Genomic DNA, 22,008 nt, shown 5'->3' on the forward strand with positions numbered 1-22,008 from the left:
ACATAGATGATGATATGAGTGATAATTCTATTAATTCTAACCAGGCTGAGATCAAAAGGGAGATTGACCTCATTGAGATGGTTTTTTTGGATCCCAAAGTCCACCAAGCTCCATCGAGAATAATAACTATGAGGATCAAACCAGCAGCACAGTTCAAGGAGAAGGCACCCCCAGCCAAGCAAGCAAAATCAGAGAAAATTGGTTCAACAGGAAGTTAGCAGACTGTTTCTACAGGAAGACAGAGAACTGTTTCTACAGGAAGTTTGGAGAATGGGCAGCAGAAGGAGAAATCGGCCGAGATTTTAGCCAAGGAGGCCATCAAAGATGAGGAGAGAGATTGGTTGCTCAGAGGATGAGCAACACTTTCAGTAGGGGGGTGATGATGAGCCCCAAAAATGGACAATTATTTGGGCTCATCCAACCTCCTAATTTGACTTAATCCACCATTCTCATTAGTTTATTGCATGTTTTTGATTATATTTATGTTAATAGAGTGAATTTGGTTAGTCATTATGCCAACAAGTCTAATGGGTGCTTTGTGTAGCCTTTTTGGTCAACTTGGAGACAAAATTGAAGGTCTTAATGAGCACTTGGCAGCCAAATTCGTGGGAGAACAATCTAGAGGATTTGTAGGAAGGTGTCCCCTTCATTTATGGGCCCTTACCTCGAATTCTCCACCATTAGCTCGGAGTTCAAGGACCACCGAATCAATCAGCACAAGGGCAGCCAAGCAAGCCAAGTAGGACTGCTGTTAACTCCAAGTTTTGGGCAGCCGAGTCCCTAAAGTTTAGGAGGACTGTATAAATAAGAAGGCTTAGGGCCTCATTTTGGTTAGCCAATGTAGCCAGTGGATGTTAGCTAGTTAGCCAGTAGATAGTAGCTAGTGGTTAGTCATTTTGCAGCCATTAGTTAGCTAGTTTGTAGTTCGATTTTTATGCAATAGATTAGCTTTGCTTTTAGCTCATTCTCAAGCTCTCCTTGTGGACAGTTTTGATGTAACTCTTCATTCTTGATTAATAAAGATGAATCCAACTTTGCACCAGCTCTAAATCTCTCTTGGGAGGCTGTAGCTCTTGGGGTTGGGCCCATCTCAAGCGCCCAGTACCTCCCTTGTTTATCTTTATATGTGTTTGCTGCGTTCTTAAAATAAAATCTGCTCTTTAGATCTTGCTTTGTTATTTTGGTTGTTTTTGTTGGTTAAAGTAGCTTTTTATGTTTGGGAATCGATTGGTAGGAGTTTGTCATGCATTTAGATCTTTCAGAATGTTCTTGCTCACGTGATGTACATGGTTGATCCAGGTGGATATTGGTGGCCACCTGCCAGGTCCACCTGGACCCCCACCATGGTCTTTCTCAGCATTTTCAGTTTCCTTAATTGTAGCACAGTTTACTATTTTTAGCAGTTTTTCGGGTCCTGAACTTCCGGAGCCGTTTTGAGGCCCTAAACGACGTTTTTTTGGAATTCTAGGGCAGCCGACCAAAGTGGTAGTACTCGGATAGATCTTTCTAATGAGCTATCGTACGCGTCAAACGGAGATCGTATGCAAAAGTTACGACCCCGGGATTTACAACAACCATTTGAGGTCGAGACAGATGCCTCTGACTATGCTATTGGGGCAGTCCTTACTCAACATGGACATCCAGTGGCATATCACAGTGAAACACTTTCAGACACAGTCCGGAAGTACCCCACTTATGATAAAGAGATGTATTCCATTGTACAGGCCTGCCGACAATGGAAGCATTACATTTTGGGGAAGGAAACGGTCATCCACACAGACCACCGACCTCTGCAATTCATACAGACCCAAGGGAAATTGCAGAATGATCGCCATCAGAAGTGGTCTACATACCTGCAACAGTTTCACTTGAATATCAAGTATAAAAAGGGCAGCACCAATAATGTTGCAGATTGCCTCAGTCGACCACCGATCATGGCGCTAACCACCGTGCTCAACTCTTGCGGGCACGAGACTTCTGATTGGCCACTTCTCTACAAAAGCGACCCAGAATTCGGCCACACATACCAGACACTCTTGGAGGGTCGGCAGGTTGCAGATTTTCACCTCCAGGATGCCCTATTATGCCACCTCGGTCACCTTTGTGTTCCTTCAAGCGAGCGTGCCAAGATGATTTGGGAAGCATACTACAGTCGGGCTGCTGGGCATTTCGGGGTCGCGAAAACAGTGGCAGTACTGCAAAACTATTTCTATTGGCCGAATCTTCGACAGGATGTTGGGAAGTACATCCGATCATGTACTGCCTGTGCCATTGCCAAACCGACCATTAAGAAGCAAGGCCTCTATACCCCGTTGCCTACCCCTAGTCGACCTTGGGAATCCATCTCCATGGATTACATGTCAGGCCTTCCTTCCACTAAGCATGGAAATGACTGTGTTTTTGTGGTCGTCGACAGGTTCTCAAAGATGGCCATTATGATGGCCTGCAAGAAGAATATCACAGCAGAAGCCACTGCTAAACTCTTCTTTGAACGAGTGTGGGTGCACTTTGGGATCCCACAGTCTATCATCTCAGATCGGGACAGTCGGTTTCTCAGCACATTTTGGTCCAGTCTCTGGTCAATGCTGGACACCAAACTCACGAAGTCCACAGCCTTCCATCCTCAAACTGATGGCCAGACAGAGGTTGTCAACAGGATGATTGTGCACATTCTGCGCATGTATAACTCAAAGCATCCACGCACATGGGACGAGAGCCTCCCCTATGTTCAGCACAGCTACAACCGAGCTCTTCACAGCTCCACTGGCCATAGCCCTTTTCAGGTGGGTTTAGGATTCCAGCCACTATGCCCCATTGATGTGGCCATGCCACTTGCAGCTACTCACATGAATTCAGCTCATGTCCAGTCCGAAACAGATAAGGCCACCAGCTTCATTGAGCGCATCCAACATATTCGCCAGCAGGTCCATGACATTCTTGAGAAATCAAATGCCAAGTACAAGCAGCGACATGATCAACACCGGGTGCCACACAAGTTTCAGGTGGGCGACAAAGTCTGGTTGCATTTGCAAAAGGAACGCCTTACTGGAGCCTATCGGAAATTGAGACCACTTCGATATGGTCCTTACACCATTACTAAGGCTATGGAAGACAATGCATTTGAGCTCAGCATTCCCCCATTCCTTGGCCTGCACCCAGTGTTCAATGTGGACCGCCTTCGGCCATACTTTCCACCATTGCTAGACACATCCGACATTGCAGAACAGCTCAAACCCACAGAATTAAATCCAGATTGCATGGAACAAGCTGCAACTGATCGGATCATGGACACACAGATCAAGAACACTCGCCAACAGCATATCCAACTGTATCGAGTTGTCAAAGCAGGCCAACTCCTTCAGCAGGGCAAGTGGCTCACCAGGGAACAAGTTCAGCAGAGGTTTCCTCATCTCATGGAGGAGCTCAACGCAATGGGGACCATTGCTTCCTAAGGGGGGAGGAATGATCCAGGTGGATATTGGTGGCCACCTGCCAGGTCCACCTGGACCCCCACCATTGTCTTTCTCAGCATTTTCAGTTTCCTTAATTGTAGCACAGTTTACTATTTTTAGCAGTTTTTCGGGTCCTGAACTTCCGGAGCCGTTTTGAGGCCCTAAACGACGTTTTTTTGGAATTCTGGGGCGGCCAAGCCCTATGTTGCCTCCCAAAGTGGTAGTACTCGGATAGATCTTTCTAACGAGCTATCGTACGCGTCAAACGGAGATCGTATGCCAAAGTTACGACCCCGGGAAATTGATGTACCAATTTACCCAAACGGGGCCCACAATTTGGCGTTTCATCTTCTAGGGTTAGGTTTCGGTATGTGAAGGGTTTTCCATTGTTTCTCAACAATAAATAGGCCTTCGAGCCTCATTGTAATACAGTTCAGAACAGTTCAGAGGCATGTAGCCATCACATCTCTTCTCAGAGATAAGCTACCATCGCCCTAGCTAGTTTATTGCCATTTCTGTTTGTAAGCATATGTCAGTATTTTCCATTAATGAAATGAAGTATTATTTCCGCTGCATCTTTGTGTATATGGTTATCTCTGTAATTTGTTGCGTTCCTGTTTAAATCTGGATCAGTGGTATCAGAGCGGTCTGCTTTTTCTCTGTTTTTCTTTGCATGTCCCCAACAAGGTCGGGATATAAGGAGTTAGGGCTTGAACTGGTTGAACCTTTGCAAGACCAGCCTCGCAAATCCCGACGGCCTCCCATGGCGGACGAGAAGAAAGACGAGGGGGCAGGAGATCCCATCAAAATCTTGCTCGAAGAAGCGCTCGAGCGACAACGGAACGCGATGATGGACAGCTTTGCGCAGATCCTTCAGCGGCTACCCAGAAGCGGCGCATCGGCTTCCAGCAGCTCCTCTGGAAACGCCACACCCTTTAAGGTACAAGTTAATTTTGAAATCCCCATATTCGAGGGTCAGATAGACGCCGATGCCGTAGATAAATGGTTAAATCTGCTAGAGGGTTATTTTTCTGTTCATGAATTTTCGAGTCGGGAAAAGATTGTTTTTGCTCTTCTCAAAGCAGCCCCCCACGTCAAGGACTGGTGGGAAACCTACTGCGAGCAGAAGGATGAAAGTACTGGCTCACTATTTTCAGCCGCACCCACCTGGGATTCGTTCCGGGATGCCATCAAGGAGCAGTACTACCCTGTCGGAAGCTATGAGGATGAATACATAAAGTGGACCACGCTGCGGCAGGGAAGGGACCAAGATGTGCCGGAGTTCACCAATCTTTTCCATACCCTTCGCACAAAGTTGGGTATCAAGGATTCGGAGCAACATTTGATACTCAAATACCGTGGCTGCCTGCACAAGTACATCCAGGAAGAAATACAGTTCCTAAACATCCCCTCGCTCGGCGCAGCATACCGGTATGCCGTCAAAGTCGAGCAGAAGTTTAAACAAAAGAAGCGAGACTTTGGATCTGCGAATCCAAAGCAGGGGAAAGGTGCCCCTAAACCACAGAACAAAGGACAAAGCCAAGGCGGGACAGCCCAAGACAACCAGCTGAAGCTGCAAGCAAAGAGCAACGCCGCGAAGCCGAGAAAGGACACTGGAAAATGGTGCGAGTTCCATAAGAGCTCCACTCACAACACAAGTGAGTGTCGGGCCAAACAGTCACTGGTGGCTGAGCTAAAGGTTTCAGAATCAGATGCATGTTCCGACTCTGAGTCAGAACCCGATAAGGGGTATGAAAAAGGGAAGCAGATCATTGATGCGGATCCCAGCGCCACTGTTGCTACCGCAAAGATCCAGAAAAATGAACCCGAAGATCCAGAGGAGGAGGAGCGTCTCTTCCACTCCCAGATGTGGGTCAAGGGCTCCCCGATACAGTTCATTGTTGATAGCGGGAGTCAAAAGAACCTCATTTCGGCAGAGGTCGTGAAGCGGTTGGGCTTACCGACCACAGCACATCCACAACCATACACCATTGGGTGGCTTCACCAAGGGCGAGATCTTCGCGTGAGCCAGCAGTGTCGCCTTCCATACAACATCAAGCCCTTCACGGATGAGGTATTGTGTGACATTGCTCCCCTTGAAGTTTGTGATGTATTACTAGGACAACCATACTTGTGGAAGCGACATGCTGTGTATGAATCAAGGCCCCGTGCTGTTATTATTACATTGGGAAATAAGTTGTTCAGGATACCAGAGGTAGCACCACCTGCCGCCATCTCTTTGATTACTGCAAAACAATGCAGTAAGATCATTTCCAAAACCAGGAAATTTGTTTTCCTGATGATACGCCCTCAAGGGAAGAAGAAGACAGTGGCCGCGGCCTCCAAACGAGGTCCCTCTGCACGGCAGCTACAAATGGACAAGATTGTGGAGGAGTACAAAGACATCTTCACCTCCCCGGCAGGGGTTCCTCTGCACTGTCAAGTCAAGCACTCCATTGATCTGACCCCAGGTGCGCCGCTACCCAATGGACCAATTTATCGGCGCTCCGTTCTGGAGAACAATGAAATCAAGAGGCAGATTCAGGAGCTCCTACAGAAAGGTCACATCCGTCCGAGTTCTTCGCCCTGTGGGAGCCCGATAGTGTTGGTACAGAAGAAGGATGGGACGTGGAGACTCTGTATTGACTATCGGGCGCTGAACAAGATCACTGTCCGTAATAGGTACCCGATCCCGCGGATTGATGACCTCCTAGACCAACTAAAGGGGGCGAAATATTTCAGCAAGATCGATCTGAAGTCAGGATATCACCAGGTACCAATTGAACCCTCAGATGTGTGGAAGACTGCCTTCAAATCCAAGGAGGGCCTCTTCGAATGGTTGGTCATGCCTTTCGGATTGACGAATGCTCCTGCAACCTTTATGAGGCTAATGGATGACATCTTGCGGCCATTCACCAACTCCTTTGTAGTAGTATACTTGGATGACATTCTGATCTTCAGCCAGAGTTGGGAAGAGCACCTCCACCACATCCGACAGGTTCTCCAAACACTGCGGCAACACAAGCTATGTGCCAATTTGGAGAAATGCACTTTTGGCATGACCGAGGTCCAGTATCTGGGATACATCATTGATGAACAGGGGGTGCATGTCGATCCAGCCAAGGTCCAAGTCATTCGGGATTGGCCCTCTCCAACCACTCTAACAGAGCTCCGCAGCTTTCTAGGTCTTGCCAACTTCTACCGCAGGTTTGTGTTGGGATTTTCTCATATTTCTTGGCCCTTGAGTCAAGTCACCAAGGGCGGGGCGAAAGCAAAATTCTTTTGGTCTGAATCTCAACAGAAGGCATTCAGGGAGTTGAAGGATCGCCTCTGCACGGCACCAGTGCTCGCGTTACCAGATTTACAACAACCATTTGAGGTCGAGACAGATGCCTCTGACTATGCTATTGGGGCAGTCCTTACTCAACATGGACATCCAGTGGCATATCACAGTGAAACACTTTCAGACACAGTCCGGAAGTACCCCACTTATGATAAAGAGATGTATTCCATTGTACAGGCCTGCCGACAATGGAAGCATTACATTTTGGGGAAGGAAACGGTCATCCACACAGACCACCGACCTCTGCAATTCATACAGACCCAAGGGAAATTGCAGAATGATCGCCATCAGAAGTGGTCTACATACCTGCAACAGTTTCACTTGAATATCAAGTATAAAAAGGGCAGCACCAATAATGTTGCAGATTGCCTCAGTCGACCACCGATCATGGCGCTAACCACCGTGCTCAACTCTTGCGGGCACGAGACTTCTGATTGGCCACTTCTCTACAAAAGCGACCCAGAATTCGGCCACACATACCAGACACTCTTGGAGGGTCGGCAGGTTGCAGATTTTCACCTCCAGGATGCCCTATTATGCCACCTCGGTCACCTTTGTGTTCCTTCAAGCGAGCGTGCCAAGATGATTTGGGAAGCACACTACAGTCGGGCTGCTGGGCATTTCGGGGTCGAGAAAACAGTGGCAGTACTGCAAAACTATTTCTATTGGCCGAATCTTCGACAGGATGTTGGGAAGTACATCCGATCATGTACTGCCTGTGCCATTGCCAAACCGACCATTAAGAAGCAAGGCCTCTATACCCCGTTGCCTACCCCTAGTCGACCTTGGGAATCCATCTCCATGGATTACATGTCAGGCCTTCCTTCCACTAAGCATGGAAATGACTGTGTTTTTGTGGTCGTCGACAGGTTCTCAAAGATGGCCATTATGATGGCCTGCAAGAAGAATATCACAGCAGAAGCCACTGCTAAACTCTTCTTTGAACGAGTGTGGGTGCACTTTGGGATCCCACAGTCTATCATCTCAGATCGGGACAGTCGGTTTCTCAGCACATTTTGGTCCAGTCTCTGGTCAATGCTGGACACCAAACTCACGAAGTCCACAGCCTTCCATCCTCAAACTGATGGCCAGACAGAGGTTGTCAACAGGATGATTGTGCACATTCTGCGCATGTATAACTCAAAGCATCCACGCACATGGGACGAGAGCCTCCCCTATGTTCAGCACAGCTACAACCGAGCTCTTCACAGCTCCACTGGCCATAGCCCTTTTCAGGTGGGTTTAGGATTCCAGCCACTATGCCCCATTGATGTGGCCATGCCACTTGCAGCTACTCACATGAATTCAGCTCATGTCCAGTCCGAAACAGATAAGGCCACCAGCTTCATTGAGCGCATCCAACATATTCGCCAGCAGGTCCATGACATTCTTGAGAAATCAAATGCCAAGTACAAGCAGCGACATGATCAACACCGGGTGCCACACAAGTTTCAGGTGGGCGACAAAGTCTGGTTGCATTTGCAAAAGGAACGCCTTACTGGAGCCTATCGGAAATTGAGACCACTTCGATATGGTCCTTACACCATTACTAAGGCTATGGGAGACAATGCATTTGAGCTCAGCATTCCCCCATTCCTTGGCCTGCACCCAGTGTTCAATGTGGACCGCCTTCGGCCATACTTTCCACCATTGCTAGACACATCCGACATTGCAGAACAGCTCAAACCCACAGAATTAAATCCAGATTGCATGGAACAAGCTGCAACTGATCGGATCATGGACACACAGATCAAGAACACTCGCCAACAGCATATCCAACTGTATCGAGTTGTCAAAGCAGGCCAACTCCTTCAGCAGGGCAAGTGGCTCACCAGGGAACAAGTTCAGCAGAGGTTTCCTCATCTCATGGAGGAGCTCAACGCAATGGGGACCATTGCTTCCTAAGGGGGGAGGAATGATCCAGGTGGATATTGGTGGCCACCTGCCAGGTCCACCTGGACCCCCACCATTGTCTTTCTCAGCATTTTCAGTTTCCTTAATTGTAGCACAGTTTACTATTTTTAGCAGTTTTTCGGGTCCTGAACTTCCGGAGCCGTTTTGAGGCCCTAAACGACGTTTTTTTGGAATTCTGGGGCGGCCGAGCCTTATGTTGCCTCCCAAAGTGGTAGTACTCGGATAGATCTTTCTAACGAGCTATCGTACGCGTCAAACGGAGATCGTATGCCAAAGTTACGACCCCGGGAAATTGATGTACCAATTTACCCAAACGGGGCCCACAATTTGGCGTTTCATCTTCTAGGGTTAGGTTTCGGTATGTGAAGGGTTTTCCATTGTTTCTCAACAATAAATAGGCCTTCGAGCCTCATTGTAATACAGTTCAGAACAGTTCAGAGGCATGTAGCCATCACATCTCTTCTCAGAGATAAGCTACCATCGCCCTAGCTAGTTTATTGCCATTTCTGTTTGTAAGCATATGTCAGTATTTTCCATTAATGAAATGAAGTATTATTTCCGCTGCATCTTTGTGTATATGGTTATCTCTGTAATTTGTTGCGTTCCTGTTTAAATCTGGATCAATGGTTCTCTTTCCAAACGAGGCTGCTGTTTATTCATTTCATTGATAGTTAGATTAAGTTAGCTAGGACTTAGTTTGTTTGCAAGAATTCATTGATTCGGTTGAATGTGCATTGTGCAGGGCATCTCTATCACTCACTCACATGGTCAAGCTTCATCAGAGCCATCTGATTCATCCCATATCTAGGCTTCTCGCTTCACACCCATCCTCTTGCCCACATAACCCTACCTTCTTCTCCATTGTTGTCTCAACTACCTTAAAGCCAAATCAGCCTTCCACATATCATCTCACCACTCCATCCATCAGTTCCTGGGTCACTCTAGACCCCCATCCTACCTCCATAATCATCCATGCATCTTCCATCAATCACTCATCCTCAAAAATCCCATTTCGAAACATCCTGTAGAAGAACTTCAGAACTTCCTGTAGAAACCCCTGCAGACTTCCTGTAGAAGTTCATAAACACGGTTGCATGTCATCCAGACTTTGTGAAACTCTGAGAGAGAATGTCAGGTATCCCTTAGACCCTCTCTGTACCATCCCAACCTTTCCCAAAGCATTTCATCCCTTGATCCATCCCTGCACAGTGAAAAGCTAGTTAAAAGCACATGCATGATAATTCTAATAACTTGAACAAAAATACAAAAAGATGTTTTCTTCAGACAGTGATAACTTAGACACATGCATTTTACCTTCTTAGAAGTAATGGCATCTCTTCTCGTAGTTTGCATTCTCATTTTTGCATCAGTAGGACTAGTTGGTAGAATTAGGGTTTGCTAGGGTTTGTGTTTCTTTTTGGCTTTCAGTTTCTTTTCGCAAGTAGATTAGCTTCCTTTGAGTTAGCTTTCGTCTATCAGTTAAAAAGCTTCTTCTAAGAGCTCATAGAATTTGGCTTGAGCCCCTAGCGGACTTGTGCCAGCTGACCAAGTGACAGCTGCGGCAAGAGCTAGTACTTGTGCATACATCACCGTCGCTTCCAAGTTTGTTACGAACTACCGGGTTGATAAAATTAAAGAAGGGAGTTCCATGAGTTGTAGCATTATTGCTACAATACTGGGGCCCACCACCTATATGGGTGTAATTTTCTCTATCATCACGCTTTGCCCTTCTTCTTGTTCTTATTTTCGCTTCTCTTCTCTCTCTCTCCTTCTTAGCTCCTACTCTTCTTTCAACTTCTTCTCTATTTCCTGCAACTTCCTTTATGCTTCCTCCAACCATTGATTTTCTCTTTTCCTACGCTTTACTCTCTTTATGTGTTGTTGCCCCTTTGCCTCCACTGCCAAAGCTTCCTTCTCAGTGATAGGATCTTCCCTTAAATTTTATCTTTGCTCAGCCTCTGGTTTCTCAACAATCTTCCTCTTACCCTTGTCCTACGTTAGTTTGTTGCTTATTGTTGTTTTTGTTGTTGCTTCTCGAGGTGTTGTTGCCTACAGATCCACTTCCATTCTATGGATATGCTGACAGGTTCATTGAGCTTGGAGAGGTTGTAACAATACCTCCAAGGGTCCTCCTCTTCCTAATGAAATGCCCTGTGGATCCATGGATAATACACTCTCGCATAGTGGTTCTTGCAAATCTCACGAGGATCGTACGGATTGTAATCTTTGGTGCGAAACTCAAACTTTGCAATCTCCTTGGCTTCGACATCTATATCTTTCAAGCTCCTCATCTTGTACAATCCAATATACAAAGGAAGAGTGGGACATGGTTCCTTCTTCCTCCTATGCAGCCCTACTGATAACCCTATGGAGATGTGATATACAACCCCTTGCATGACCAACTTATCCATGGAAAACCCTGGTAGCACATGTGGAGGCTTCTCTCCGCCAAACATCCTGATGAAGGTGCCACCTGGTGAGGCATACCAATCTTCAATGTTGAGTATTGCCTCCATCGCCTCTTGGGACATGCAAGGTGGATCCTGCTCAAAGATCAACTTGTAAACCGGGGTGATGAAATGGTCATCTAGCCTCGCCATGACTCCTCGGTAGCTGCATTCAGGAAGCAACTCGCAATAAATGTTCATAGCATTTTTTTATGGTTTACATGTCCAACCTATGCTAGGAAACTGATGTTGGGCACAAATTTCATCAAGTAGGTACGCGGACATATAGAATCTCGCTCGCTCATCTTTGGGTAGACTCCGGGCATTAGCCACATGCACTTTGAGCTAAAGAGCTAACAAATCCGACCAGTTGAATGGCCTTCTGCCATTTTCCAACTAGTCCAACACAACCACCCAACTCTGCGGAAAGGTCTTCATGCTCTCTTGACCGTACAGTCGACATGCAAAGATGATCAAGAGTTGGTAGGCCTTTATGAGTGACTTAGTATTGTAAACATTATTGGGTGTCGATCTGAACTTCTACGACCCTTTCACCCAATACTTTATGATGTCTCTAGTGTTCACATTTCTATTGCGGGTATAGAAAAGTGCATCCATGCGGTTCAACGACTGTGGTAAGTGATACATATGATGATAGTTTTTTGTCCTTAAGGTAGCAAGTTGTTTTCCATTGGAACTTCTCACTATCATCATCTCGGGATCTGTATGTGAGACAATCCAGTGAATGATGTCCGCACATGGGAAGGTGGGGTACCTACATGAAACCTTATATAAGCTTGACTTGTGGATGTTGACATAGACCTGCAGATCTTCTAGATCTTCCTTTAATCTTCCTTCAAAGATATCCTTGATTTCCTGCCATGTTATCTTCATGTCCTTCTCTATAAAACGTTGTGTGTCTGCATATATTGGCAAGCTCATTGACACTCGTTCAACTACATACCCAGTGCTACTCTCGACAGTATCCTTTGATGCAACTTTCTTGGAAGCCATGTTACCTATATTGCTAAATATTCTCAACAACTATTGTACCTGGAGATAGACAAGACACTCATGGCATGCAAATGTTAGCTTGAAACCAAAATCACTTCAAGGACAAACCAAGCAACAAACTGGGAAACTACTGGGAAGCATTGCACAATTTTGGGTTTCTGAGGTGAGTGACCGTTAGCTGGATCTGTGCATTGCGCAGTCCCAACTACCAATGGGGAGGTGATGCTGACTGGAATTGTGCAATGCATAGTTCAGTCTGGCTTGTGCTGGATGGGACTGCGCATTGTGCAATCCCAGTGGCCAAGGCTATTGGACTAGCTCCTAGAACTACACAGTGCGCAGTCGGAGCTAGTCCTTGGTAGCCTCTGTGCAATTCTTGGAGCCAAGGTAGAGCCTTGAGATCCAAAAATGTGTAATGCATGCCAGGAAGAGTTATATTCGAGCCAAGGAAGCCTAGATCTGCTCAAGGGCAACATGCAAACGAGCAGATCTAAAAGTGTAAGTGAAGGTGGGTGTAGATCTGAGTGAATGATGATGCATGCAATCAAAATAAGTGCAGGAATAATTCAAACCGAAGAAGAGTGAAGCGTGTGGAGAGAGTTTCCGTAATGACAACCGTTAGCGCAAAAACTGGTTTATGTGTGCTACACTTAATAAAATCAATGCAAAACTTAAAATAACACTTCTACAAGCTAAAAAAATCAAAACGCTAGCGTTTGTTCAATAAAATGGGTAAAACAACACACTCACAATCCAAGTAAACAAAAGCGACAAAAAAAAGCGAAAGATAAGAAAAGTAAGACTTACCCAGAAAAGTTGTGAAAACTGTGCCGAAGGTTCCTAGATCTCCTCGAGAATGCCACAACTCCAAGATTGAATGTGAGAATGAGCTATGGTAGTGTCCATCAAATATATTTGATCAATTTAGGGTTTATGATGTGAAGGCTAAAAATATAGGAAAAGGCAACACATGGCGGGAGTTTCAAAAAATAACTCAAGTGTAACTCTCACTGCTAAAAATAGATCCCTACTTTTTAGGGATGCTTTTTCACTTTTTTATTTTTTAGCTTTTCGGGAAAGGATGTCATGCATGAACGGAGAAATTGCATAGTTCCGGGGAGAACAGGGAAACTCACTGGCACATGCATTGGGCAGTTGCTGAGGGAATGCTTTTGTGCAATTCCTCGGCTGAGTGGCTCCTAGGCTACCTCTCATGCTCTGCACAGTTTCCTAGCTGAAGGCAGGCTGCCAGTTGGGTCTGCACAATTTTGGAACTGAAGCTCAATGTTGGCTTGAACTGCACATTTCCTGAGAGCAAGGTTGGTTGCCCTCTAGAATTACGCAGCTCACTAAGGCAGGGCTAGAACCGGATTCCAACCAAGTCAAGAGGTCAGCTTGTGGTTAGACAACAAAGTCAGTAAGCAAACACAAGCTCTAAAGAGAAAGATAAAACTCAATGAAAGCACAAGTACCTAGGTCAGTGTGAGATAAACTGTTGGGATTTTAGTAGGGAGGCTCCAAAACGAAGCATAGGCAAAATTTTGGAGGGTTGTTGTAGCCGCTACAACAATACCTTAATTTTGAAAAGAAAAACATACATATTTTTAATATAATAATTTATTTTTTTAACAATTGCATTTTACAATAAATTCATAAATATTCTCAAATTATTAATAAAGATATAATAAATTCAAATTATTAGTAGAAACTAGGCTGAACACAACACTGGTTTAGCTTACCTGTTTAGTTTTTGTAATTATTCTATTGAATAAGTTTTCAAGTTTAGTTTTTGTAATAATTCTATTGAATAAGTTTTCAAGTTTGCATGTTTTTTTAATGGAACCTACCAACATTATTTTTCTTTATACCATATTTATGTATTAATAAGTCTATCATAATATCTTTCCCTAAGAGGAAACAAAGCCCTTTGAATTCATATAGACAATAGTGGCTAGTAAGTGTTTTAGAGTATAAAATAAAATGGATTGGAATATTATTCAAAGCCCATTATTTTAGATTGTTAGCTAATTCATCTAGATTAATATTTGTGTCACTTTGTGTATATATAGAAAAACTTAAAAGTGTTTTAACAAACACATTACAAAATAAACATATTATATAAAAGGGAATTAGAAAGATGTTGAAAATTTGAACATTAATATATAAGTTGGAGATGTAACATTACACAGTTTATATGAGAAGAATAATGACAATATATTATTTTTAATATTATAATAATAATAATAATAAGTTATTAAGGTGTAGATGGCGTTGTCCAATCTCATGGTTGTGGAGGCGATTTCATTTTGCATATATCAGAACAACATTCATATAAAGTCCAGCTTGGTTTGGGGGAGGGGACAAACAACTTCGCTGAACTAATTACCCTCATACACCTTTTGCATTTTGCCTTAGCACATGCATGCACAACCATACAGATTTTCGGGGACTCTAAACTCACTATAAATTGGTTCAACAACACAAATCTCTGTCATGCTCATACACTTAGAAACATATTGGATGAAGTTACCACCTTCAAAGAAAATTTTAACTCAATTTCATGTCAACACATTTACAGGGAATATAACAAAAGTGCTGACAGGCTTTCCAATGAGGCCACGATATTACCTCGAGGTTTGTGGATGATCCAGGAGCAGGACAGTGCTGAACAATACCAATATTATCATCACCCTAATTTTTTTCCTATTTCTACATGTCTATTTATTTCAGTTGTCTTTTTTGAATATATATATATATATATATATATGGCTCATCAGACTGAACTAGCTTCGAAACACCCTGTGTGGTGATTTTTGTATAGTTATTTACTATTTTTCTAGAAATGGCGATCACCAAAACTTATCTGCAGATATGTATCTAGTACTGGTCATGCGCCAACAATTATGCATATGCCATGGGCATCTACTATATGTAATTTTTCAACATAAATGAAAGATTACGATTTTTCCTTTGGAAAAAAAAGTTATTAAGGTGTATATAAATAAAATATCTATTTAAATTAGATCAATGATATTATATACAGATATTTGAGTTATGAGTTTGGAGGCACATTAGAAAAATGAGCTTGAAATTTCAAATAAATTTTAACTATAAACGGGTAAAGCTACATGTAAGTTTTATTAAGGTGTATATAAATTATAATTGAAAAATTAATAATTGGTACAAAATTATCTAAATAATATATATATATAATTATAATTATAATTTATTAAGGTGTATATAAACATAATATCTATTTAAATTAGGTCAATTATATTATAAATTTGGAAGCACATTAGAAAAGTGAGCTTTAAATTTCAAATCAATAAAATTGATATTAAAGGAAAGCTACATGTAAGATTTATAATTGAGAAGTTAATATTTGGTACAGTGGTATTTAAATAATAATTTATACATTTTTTTGGAGTTAGTCTTAAATATTGATGTGACTTATTATGTTAAGTCTTACACAAGTCCCATATACATTGGGATATTATACTTATTTTGTTATGTAAGTTAAAAAAATATTGTATCTTTTTATTATAATTGTATGCTTTGTCTCCTATATATATTAGGGAGATTTAATATTAGGATCATCATATTTTGTATTTTATTATATTCGTTGTAAAAAGAGGTTTCATATTTATTATATTTGTATCATTTTTAAGGCCCAAGGTTCATAATATTTAGTATCAGAGCATACGAATGTAGGGTTTTGCTTCTTCAAATGAGTCATCATGACATTTTCACTATCATTTTTTCGTGGGAAGCTTCTCCTATATATATCAAGGAGACTTAATATTAGGATCATCATATTTTGTCTTTTATTATATTCGTTGTAAAAAGAGGTTCCACATTCATTATATTTGTATCATTTTTAAGGCACAAGGTTCATAATATTTAGTATCAGAGCATAAGAATGTAGGGTTTTGCTTCTTCAAATGAGTCATCATGACATTTTCACTATCACTTTTTCTAGGGAAGCTTCAAACCATTAAATTTTAAGACAATTAACAAGAGACCTGAAAGTACATTTGTTCAAATTTTAGATTTTGGTTCATACTTTTATAAATACACCTTATGGAAATTAGGGATTCTGAATGGTTCTGGAATCAATTTCAAAGAAGTGATCATAAGTTGTTGATGATTTTTTTTTTTAATTAATTAATTAAAAATGAACAATTAGACTCTATCCATGGTTAATTGTTGATGTGAAGTGTTTTATAACTCAAAATGGGGGAGATGTTGTCACATAATGTTGAGTAATAACCAAACATAGATAACTACATATGTATATGTATGGATATCCATAACCAACATAGATATGTTGTAACTCTGAATATACCAAGCGCTAAGAGGGATCCAATCATTCTTCACTCTAAAATATGTTTGCATCTCAAGCGATTTGATACCTCTCGGTGCTTGGAAGATCCAGAGTTATGATGAATCTATGCTAGTTTAATTATTAATAATTGATAATTGATGATTATTATTTTATTTTTATTTTTGTATAATTTGACCTAGTCAAAATGTTTTAATTAGTAACTATAATAATTATTATTTTTTTAAGATTTTATTTATTGCACCACAAACCATTATAGAAGACATATCAAGATGTAATGTAAGAAAGTTTGTCAACATTTTTACACTTCGGTTGAATATGTTATATTAATAAGTTCTATAAAATATTTGTAAACATTAAATCAATTAAATAATAATAAAAAGGTTAAAAGTAATATATAACCTATTAATATGTTATAGTAATAAGTTCTATAAAATATTTGTAAACATTAGATCAATTCAGTAATAATAAAAAGGTTAAAAGTGATATATAACCTATTATGGATTATAGAGGACATATCGATATGTAATGTAAGAAAGTTTGTCAACATTTTTAGAGTTAGGCTCAATATGTTATATTAATAAGTTCTATAAAATATTCGTAAACATTAGATCAATTAAATAATAATAAAAAGGTTAAAAGTAATATATAACTTATTATGGGGTCTGTAAAAAGTTAATAGTAATAAAAATAAGAAAATTCAATTTGTTATATTGTAATTTTGTTTTTATTAACAAAATTACCATATTAAAATATACAACATATAAGTGGTAGCTATAAGTTATTATCCATTTTACCTTGTAAATCAAAATAATGATTATGTAACATATTCAAATTTAATTAATAAGCACATAAAAACTTTAATATTTATAATAAACTTACCATATAACAATATTTTTAACCATGAATATTCATACCCAGTTTACCATACATATTATTAACTTGAAAATATGCTATGATACAATATCATGGGCCAATACCATGACTCATCAATACCACATGCCCAAAAACTATATCTCATTTCATAACCTATTTATTTTATATATTTTTTTAAATTTAAATTTTTAACATTTTTTGAATTAAATCTAAAAGCAAAAAGATTATTGATGTGCTTCTGATTCCTATGTGCATTGTTTGAATCACCCATCTTCAGGGGCAGTTAGCAAACTAATGACAGGAAGAGTGCTTGGCCATAATATATAGATATTGGATAAAAAGATTAGTCGTTAGAGTAAAGAATTAGTCATCTTGCAAAAAAGGATTACAAGCTTATTGAGAGGAAATTTTGACTAACCATAGAGAAAGTTGAATAAAATTCCTTGATGTCAAGTCAAAATCAACGGAGATCTTGATAATTCATAGGATTGAGGTAAAAGGATTAAATTTAGAATTTAGAATTTATTTTTGTTAGGACCAAGATTCAATTTTTTTTAAATGATTAAAATTTTTAATTAAATATTATAATGATCGAAGGCTTAACTAAAAGGAATTTGAATTAAAAGGAGAAGTTCATACGGTAAATTTGGAAATTATAAATTAGAATAAATTACCTTGAAGCGATTAATTGGTTATAAATTTCACAAAAGCGGGTTTGGGGAAACTTGAAAATTAAAATTAAACTAAATTTATATGATTAGACTTGATTATTCAAAATATTAAAGGGAGGAGGATTTATATGGAACTAAATCAATCCCAAAATATAAATGCAAAAATGGAAAAAGAGAGAGGAAATAGGAACAAAAGGTTAACAATGGTCGAAAAGAATTTTTATTAAAACTAGTGAAAGTCTCAAGTAATTATGTTAAAATGGGAAGGGAAATCCAAAAATGGAAAAAGAGAGAGGAAAGAGGAACAAAAGGTTAACAATGGTCCAAAAGAATTTTTATTAAAACTATTGAAAGTCTCAACTAATTATGTTAAAATGGGAAGGGAAATCCAAAAATGGAAAAAGAGAGAGGAAAGAGGAACAAAAGGTTAACAATGGCCCAAAAGAATTTTTAATAAAACTATTGAAAGTCTCAACTAATTATGTTAAACTGGGAAGGGAAATCCAAAAAAGGAAAAAGAGAGGAAAGATGAACAAAAGGTTAACAATGGTCCAAAATATTTTTTATTAAAACTATTGAAAGTCTCAACTAATTATGTTAAAATAGGAAGGGAAATTAATAATCGAATTAAATTAGATTGGTAAAAACTTAAATAAAATGGGGTAAGGCTCTCAAAAAGAAAATTTAAAGAGGATTGGAGGCAGGGGGTTTGGAAGGGATTGAGAAGATAAAAAATGGATGGTGGGTTTCTGGGAGTGGCTTAGATCGTATCCATCATCTCGATTAAAATTATTAGGATGCTTTTCAATTTCAAGGGCCTCTCTAGTGACCCGACTGGAGTGATAAGGGGCACGAGCTAAGATTTTTGTTTTGTTAAAACATATAAGGTGTTTGGTCGAATGGGTATGTTCCTAGTTTGACCTATGTAAGATTTCCGACAAGAGAAGGGAATCTCATACACTTCGGGACCTAACATAGGGTCACTTTTCTTGGGGACCTAACATAGGGTCTCATACACTTTGGGACCTAACATATGGTCACTTTTCTTGGGGACCTAACATAGGGTCACGTTTATCCTTAGGAAGAGTTAACTGAGGGGTTTTTTGGGGCTTGAAGAAGGTTTTGATATTCTTTTTAGAGAGGATATTGGATATATGATCGGTAACCCCTTGAATGTAAGGAAGGGTTACTTTGGCAAGGGAGGGGGACAAGTATGGTTTTTGGGATGGGGATGGAAGCCAGAGTGAAAGGCTCTATTGATCTGGGTAGAGGAGTATCCATTGGATTGAGAGATGGGCTTTTTTTTTTGGAAAGGAATGGGAGGAAGAAATGTGAGTGGCTAGCGTGACCATCCATTTTACCATATAACTCAAAATAATAATTTTGTAACCATATTTAAATTTCATTAATAAGCACATACAAACATAATACTTACAATAGAATAGGATTTATAACCATGGATATTCACCCCTATTTTACCATAGAAATTATTATAAATAGGCTTTCTTACAATACCATGGCTCATCAATACCACATGCCCAAAAACCATCTCTCATTTCACAATCAATTTATTTTACATTTTTTTTGGTTTTAATTTAGTTTTATTACATGTTCGTGCCTAAAGACACTCTCTAGTCTAGTATGGGAGAGATGTTGTAATGTCCCATTATATTATTTAAACATTTTGACTAGTTAAGTCAAATATAAAAATAATAATAAATAAAATTATTAGTTATAATTATTAATTAAAAAAATTTGACTCAGTGAAACTATATAAAAATTAAAAATTAAAATTGAATAAAATAAAAAAAATATTTATTATTATAATTATTAATTATTAATAACATTTCCTCAAGTTTTGCACTTAAAAAAGAGGTTTTCACTTGATAGATTCATAGTTAAGATGGATCTAGGCTGGTTTAATTTTAATTGTATTTTTTTTAATTGTTATGTAATTTGATCGAGTCAAAATGTTTACATAAGATAACATAGCATCACATCACATAACATAACATAACCTTACAACATCTCTTCCATACTGGGTTGTAGAGAGCCTCTAGTGCAATAACAAAAAATAAATAACCACCTATATACATATATGTACATGACAACGTCTAAGTAACAAAAACAAAAAAAGGATCATACATCCATTTTAAAGCTAAATTATCAAATACTTAAATTTATTAAATTGTATTTTTAAGCAATTACTACAAAAGAATCAATACTTAATATAAAATTAAATAATTCAAAAATCATACTGAGTTGTAGAGGGCCTCTAGTGCAATAACAAAAAATAAATAACCACCTATATACATATATGTACATGACAACCTCTAAATAACAAAAAAACAAAAAAATCACAAATCTATTTTAAACCTAAAATTATCAAATATCTATGCAAATTAAATTTGTTAAATTGAACTTTTATTCAATTAATACAAAAGAATCAATACTTAATATAAAATTAAATAATTAAAAAATCATATTTTAAAATTTGATTCAATATTTGATAAATCCAAATTTAAAATAAATTTATTCTAGTATGAATATGATTATGTTAATATGATTATGTTAATTGATATCAACCATAAATATATATTTCATTACATTAAAATATAAATGATCTATTTATTATATCAATAAAAAATAAATAAAACCCATAAATAATCATAAACATTGTTATAATAAATTTAATAAGTGTGAAATTTTAGTTAACTTTTTTGTTGATGTTTGCAAATTTCTCTCTACCACACATGCTAATTTAAACTTAATGTCACACTTTAATTACTTTATATGAATGCTTTATAAAATATGTATATAGTAGAAATTATTCACCAGGCCCCACTAAATTTGAAGTGTTGCTCTCTAACAGATTTTGTGGATGTCATTTTCTCCTCAAATCATGAATTGATTTATAAAAAAATATTCCAAGTCGAGTCAAAAGTCTGTTTAATTAAAGACACCCAAAAATCATTAGAGACACCCAAAACCTTCGGGTGTGGTGAAATATCAAAGAAAAATCATTACTTTGAAAGCCCCACGACCGATTCTAGAAAAAGCATGACTTACGCATTCTTAGTCTACTGATACTGATACAGGTTTCCAACGCCTGAATTTCTAACTCTATTTCTTCCCGTCAATTCCGAGATATGACAACCAACTAAATTCATCGTAAAATAATTTGATTTCTCATGAATTTTCTAAATGTATTATTTCACTTACTTTGTGGGCCAATTCCAAAGTATAATTTTACAATTTCATTTCAAAATCTCATTTCTCAATTTATATTTTTGAAGTTTGACATTGTAACCTAAATTTCCTAAAATTTTTGCCAGATTTTGACAAAAAATATGTCAGGATTTCCACTATATTCGAGGTGAATTTGTGGCCTCTTTAGACTACTTTTTTAATTTAATCCTCCATATTAAATGACCTACATAAAGTTTGTAGTATAGTTTATTTTCAGAATTATCAAACTATTCCAAGTCAAAGAATTATCAAACTATTCCAAGTCAAAGTTTAATTAAAGTCGGGATAGAGACATCAAATCCATGGTGGTGTACTGAAACGTCAATGCAACATCATGATTTTGAAAACTCATCACGAGAGTGAAACAAGCGGGATTTTATTTACTCGTTCAAACACATGATGCTCAACTGTATATGTTCCAATTAGTGCGGACACATACAACACATCGTCACTTACATGAGAGCTAGTGGTATCACCGAAATGAGCAAAAAAAATGCTTAGCACAATAACATAAGCATAATTTATTCCACGTGTTCCACTCATTTGGCACAAAGTCGAACTCTCAAAGACTTTCTTCACCTCTGTTTCCCCACTCATCGTGGTAATTTTTATGACTCTTCAACCTGCTCTATAACTTTTCCAATTGCTTTAAATGTGTATGTACTCAATCATGATAGTGAAGTGAATCCATAGGCAGCAA

Source organism: Pinus tabuliformis, chromosome 2_2, assembly GCF_031772625.1.
Source record: "Pinus tabuliformis cultivar Carrire ecotype Pingquan chromosome 2_2, CPIR1, whole genome shotgun sequence".
In the NCBI taxonomy this organism is placed as follows: domain Eukaryota; kingdom Viridiplantae; phylum Streptophyta; class Pinopsida; order Pinales; family Pinaceae; genus Pinus; species Pinus tabuliformis.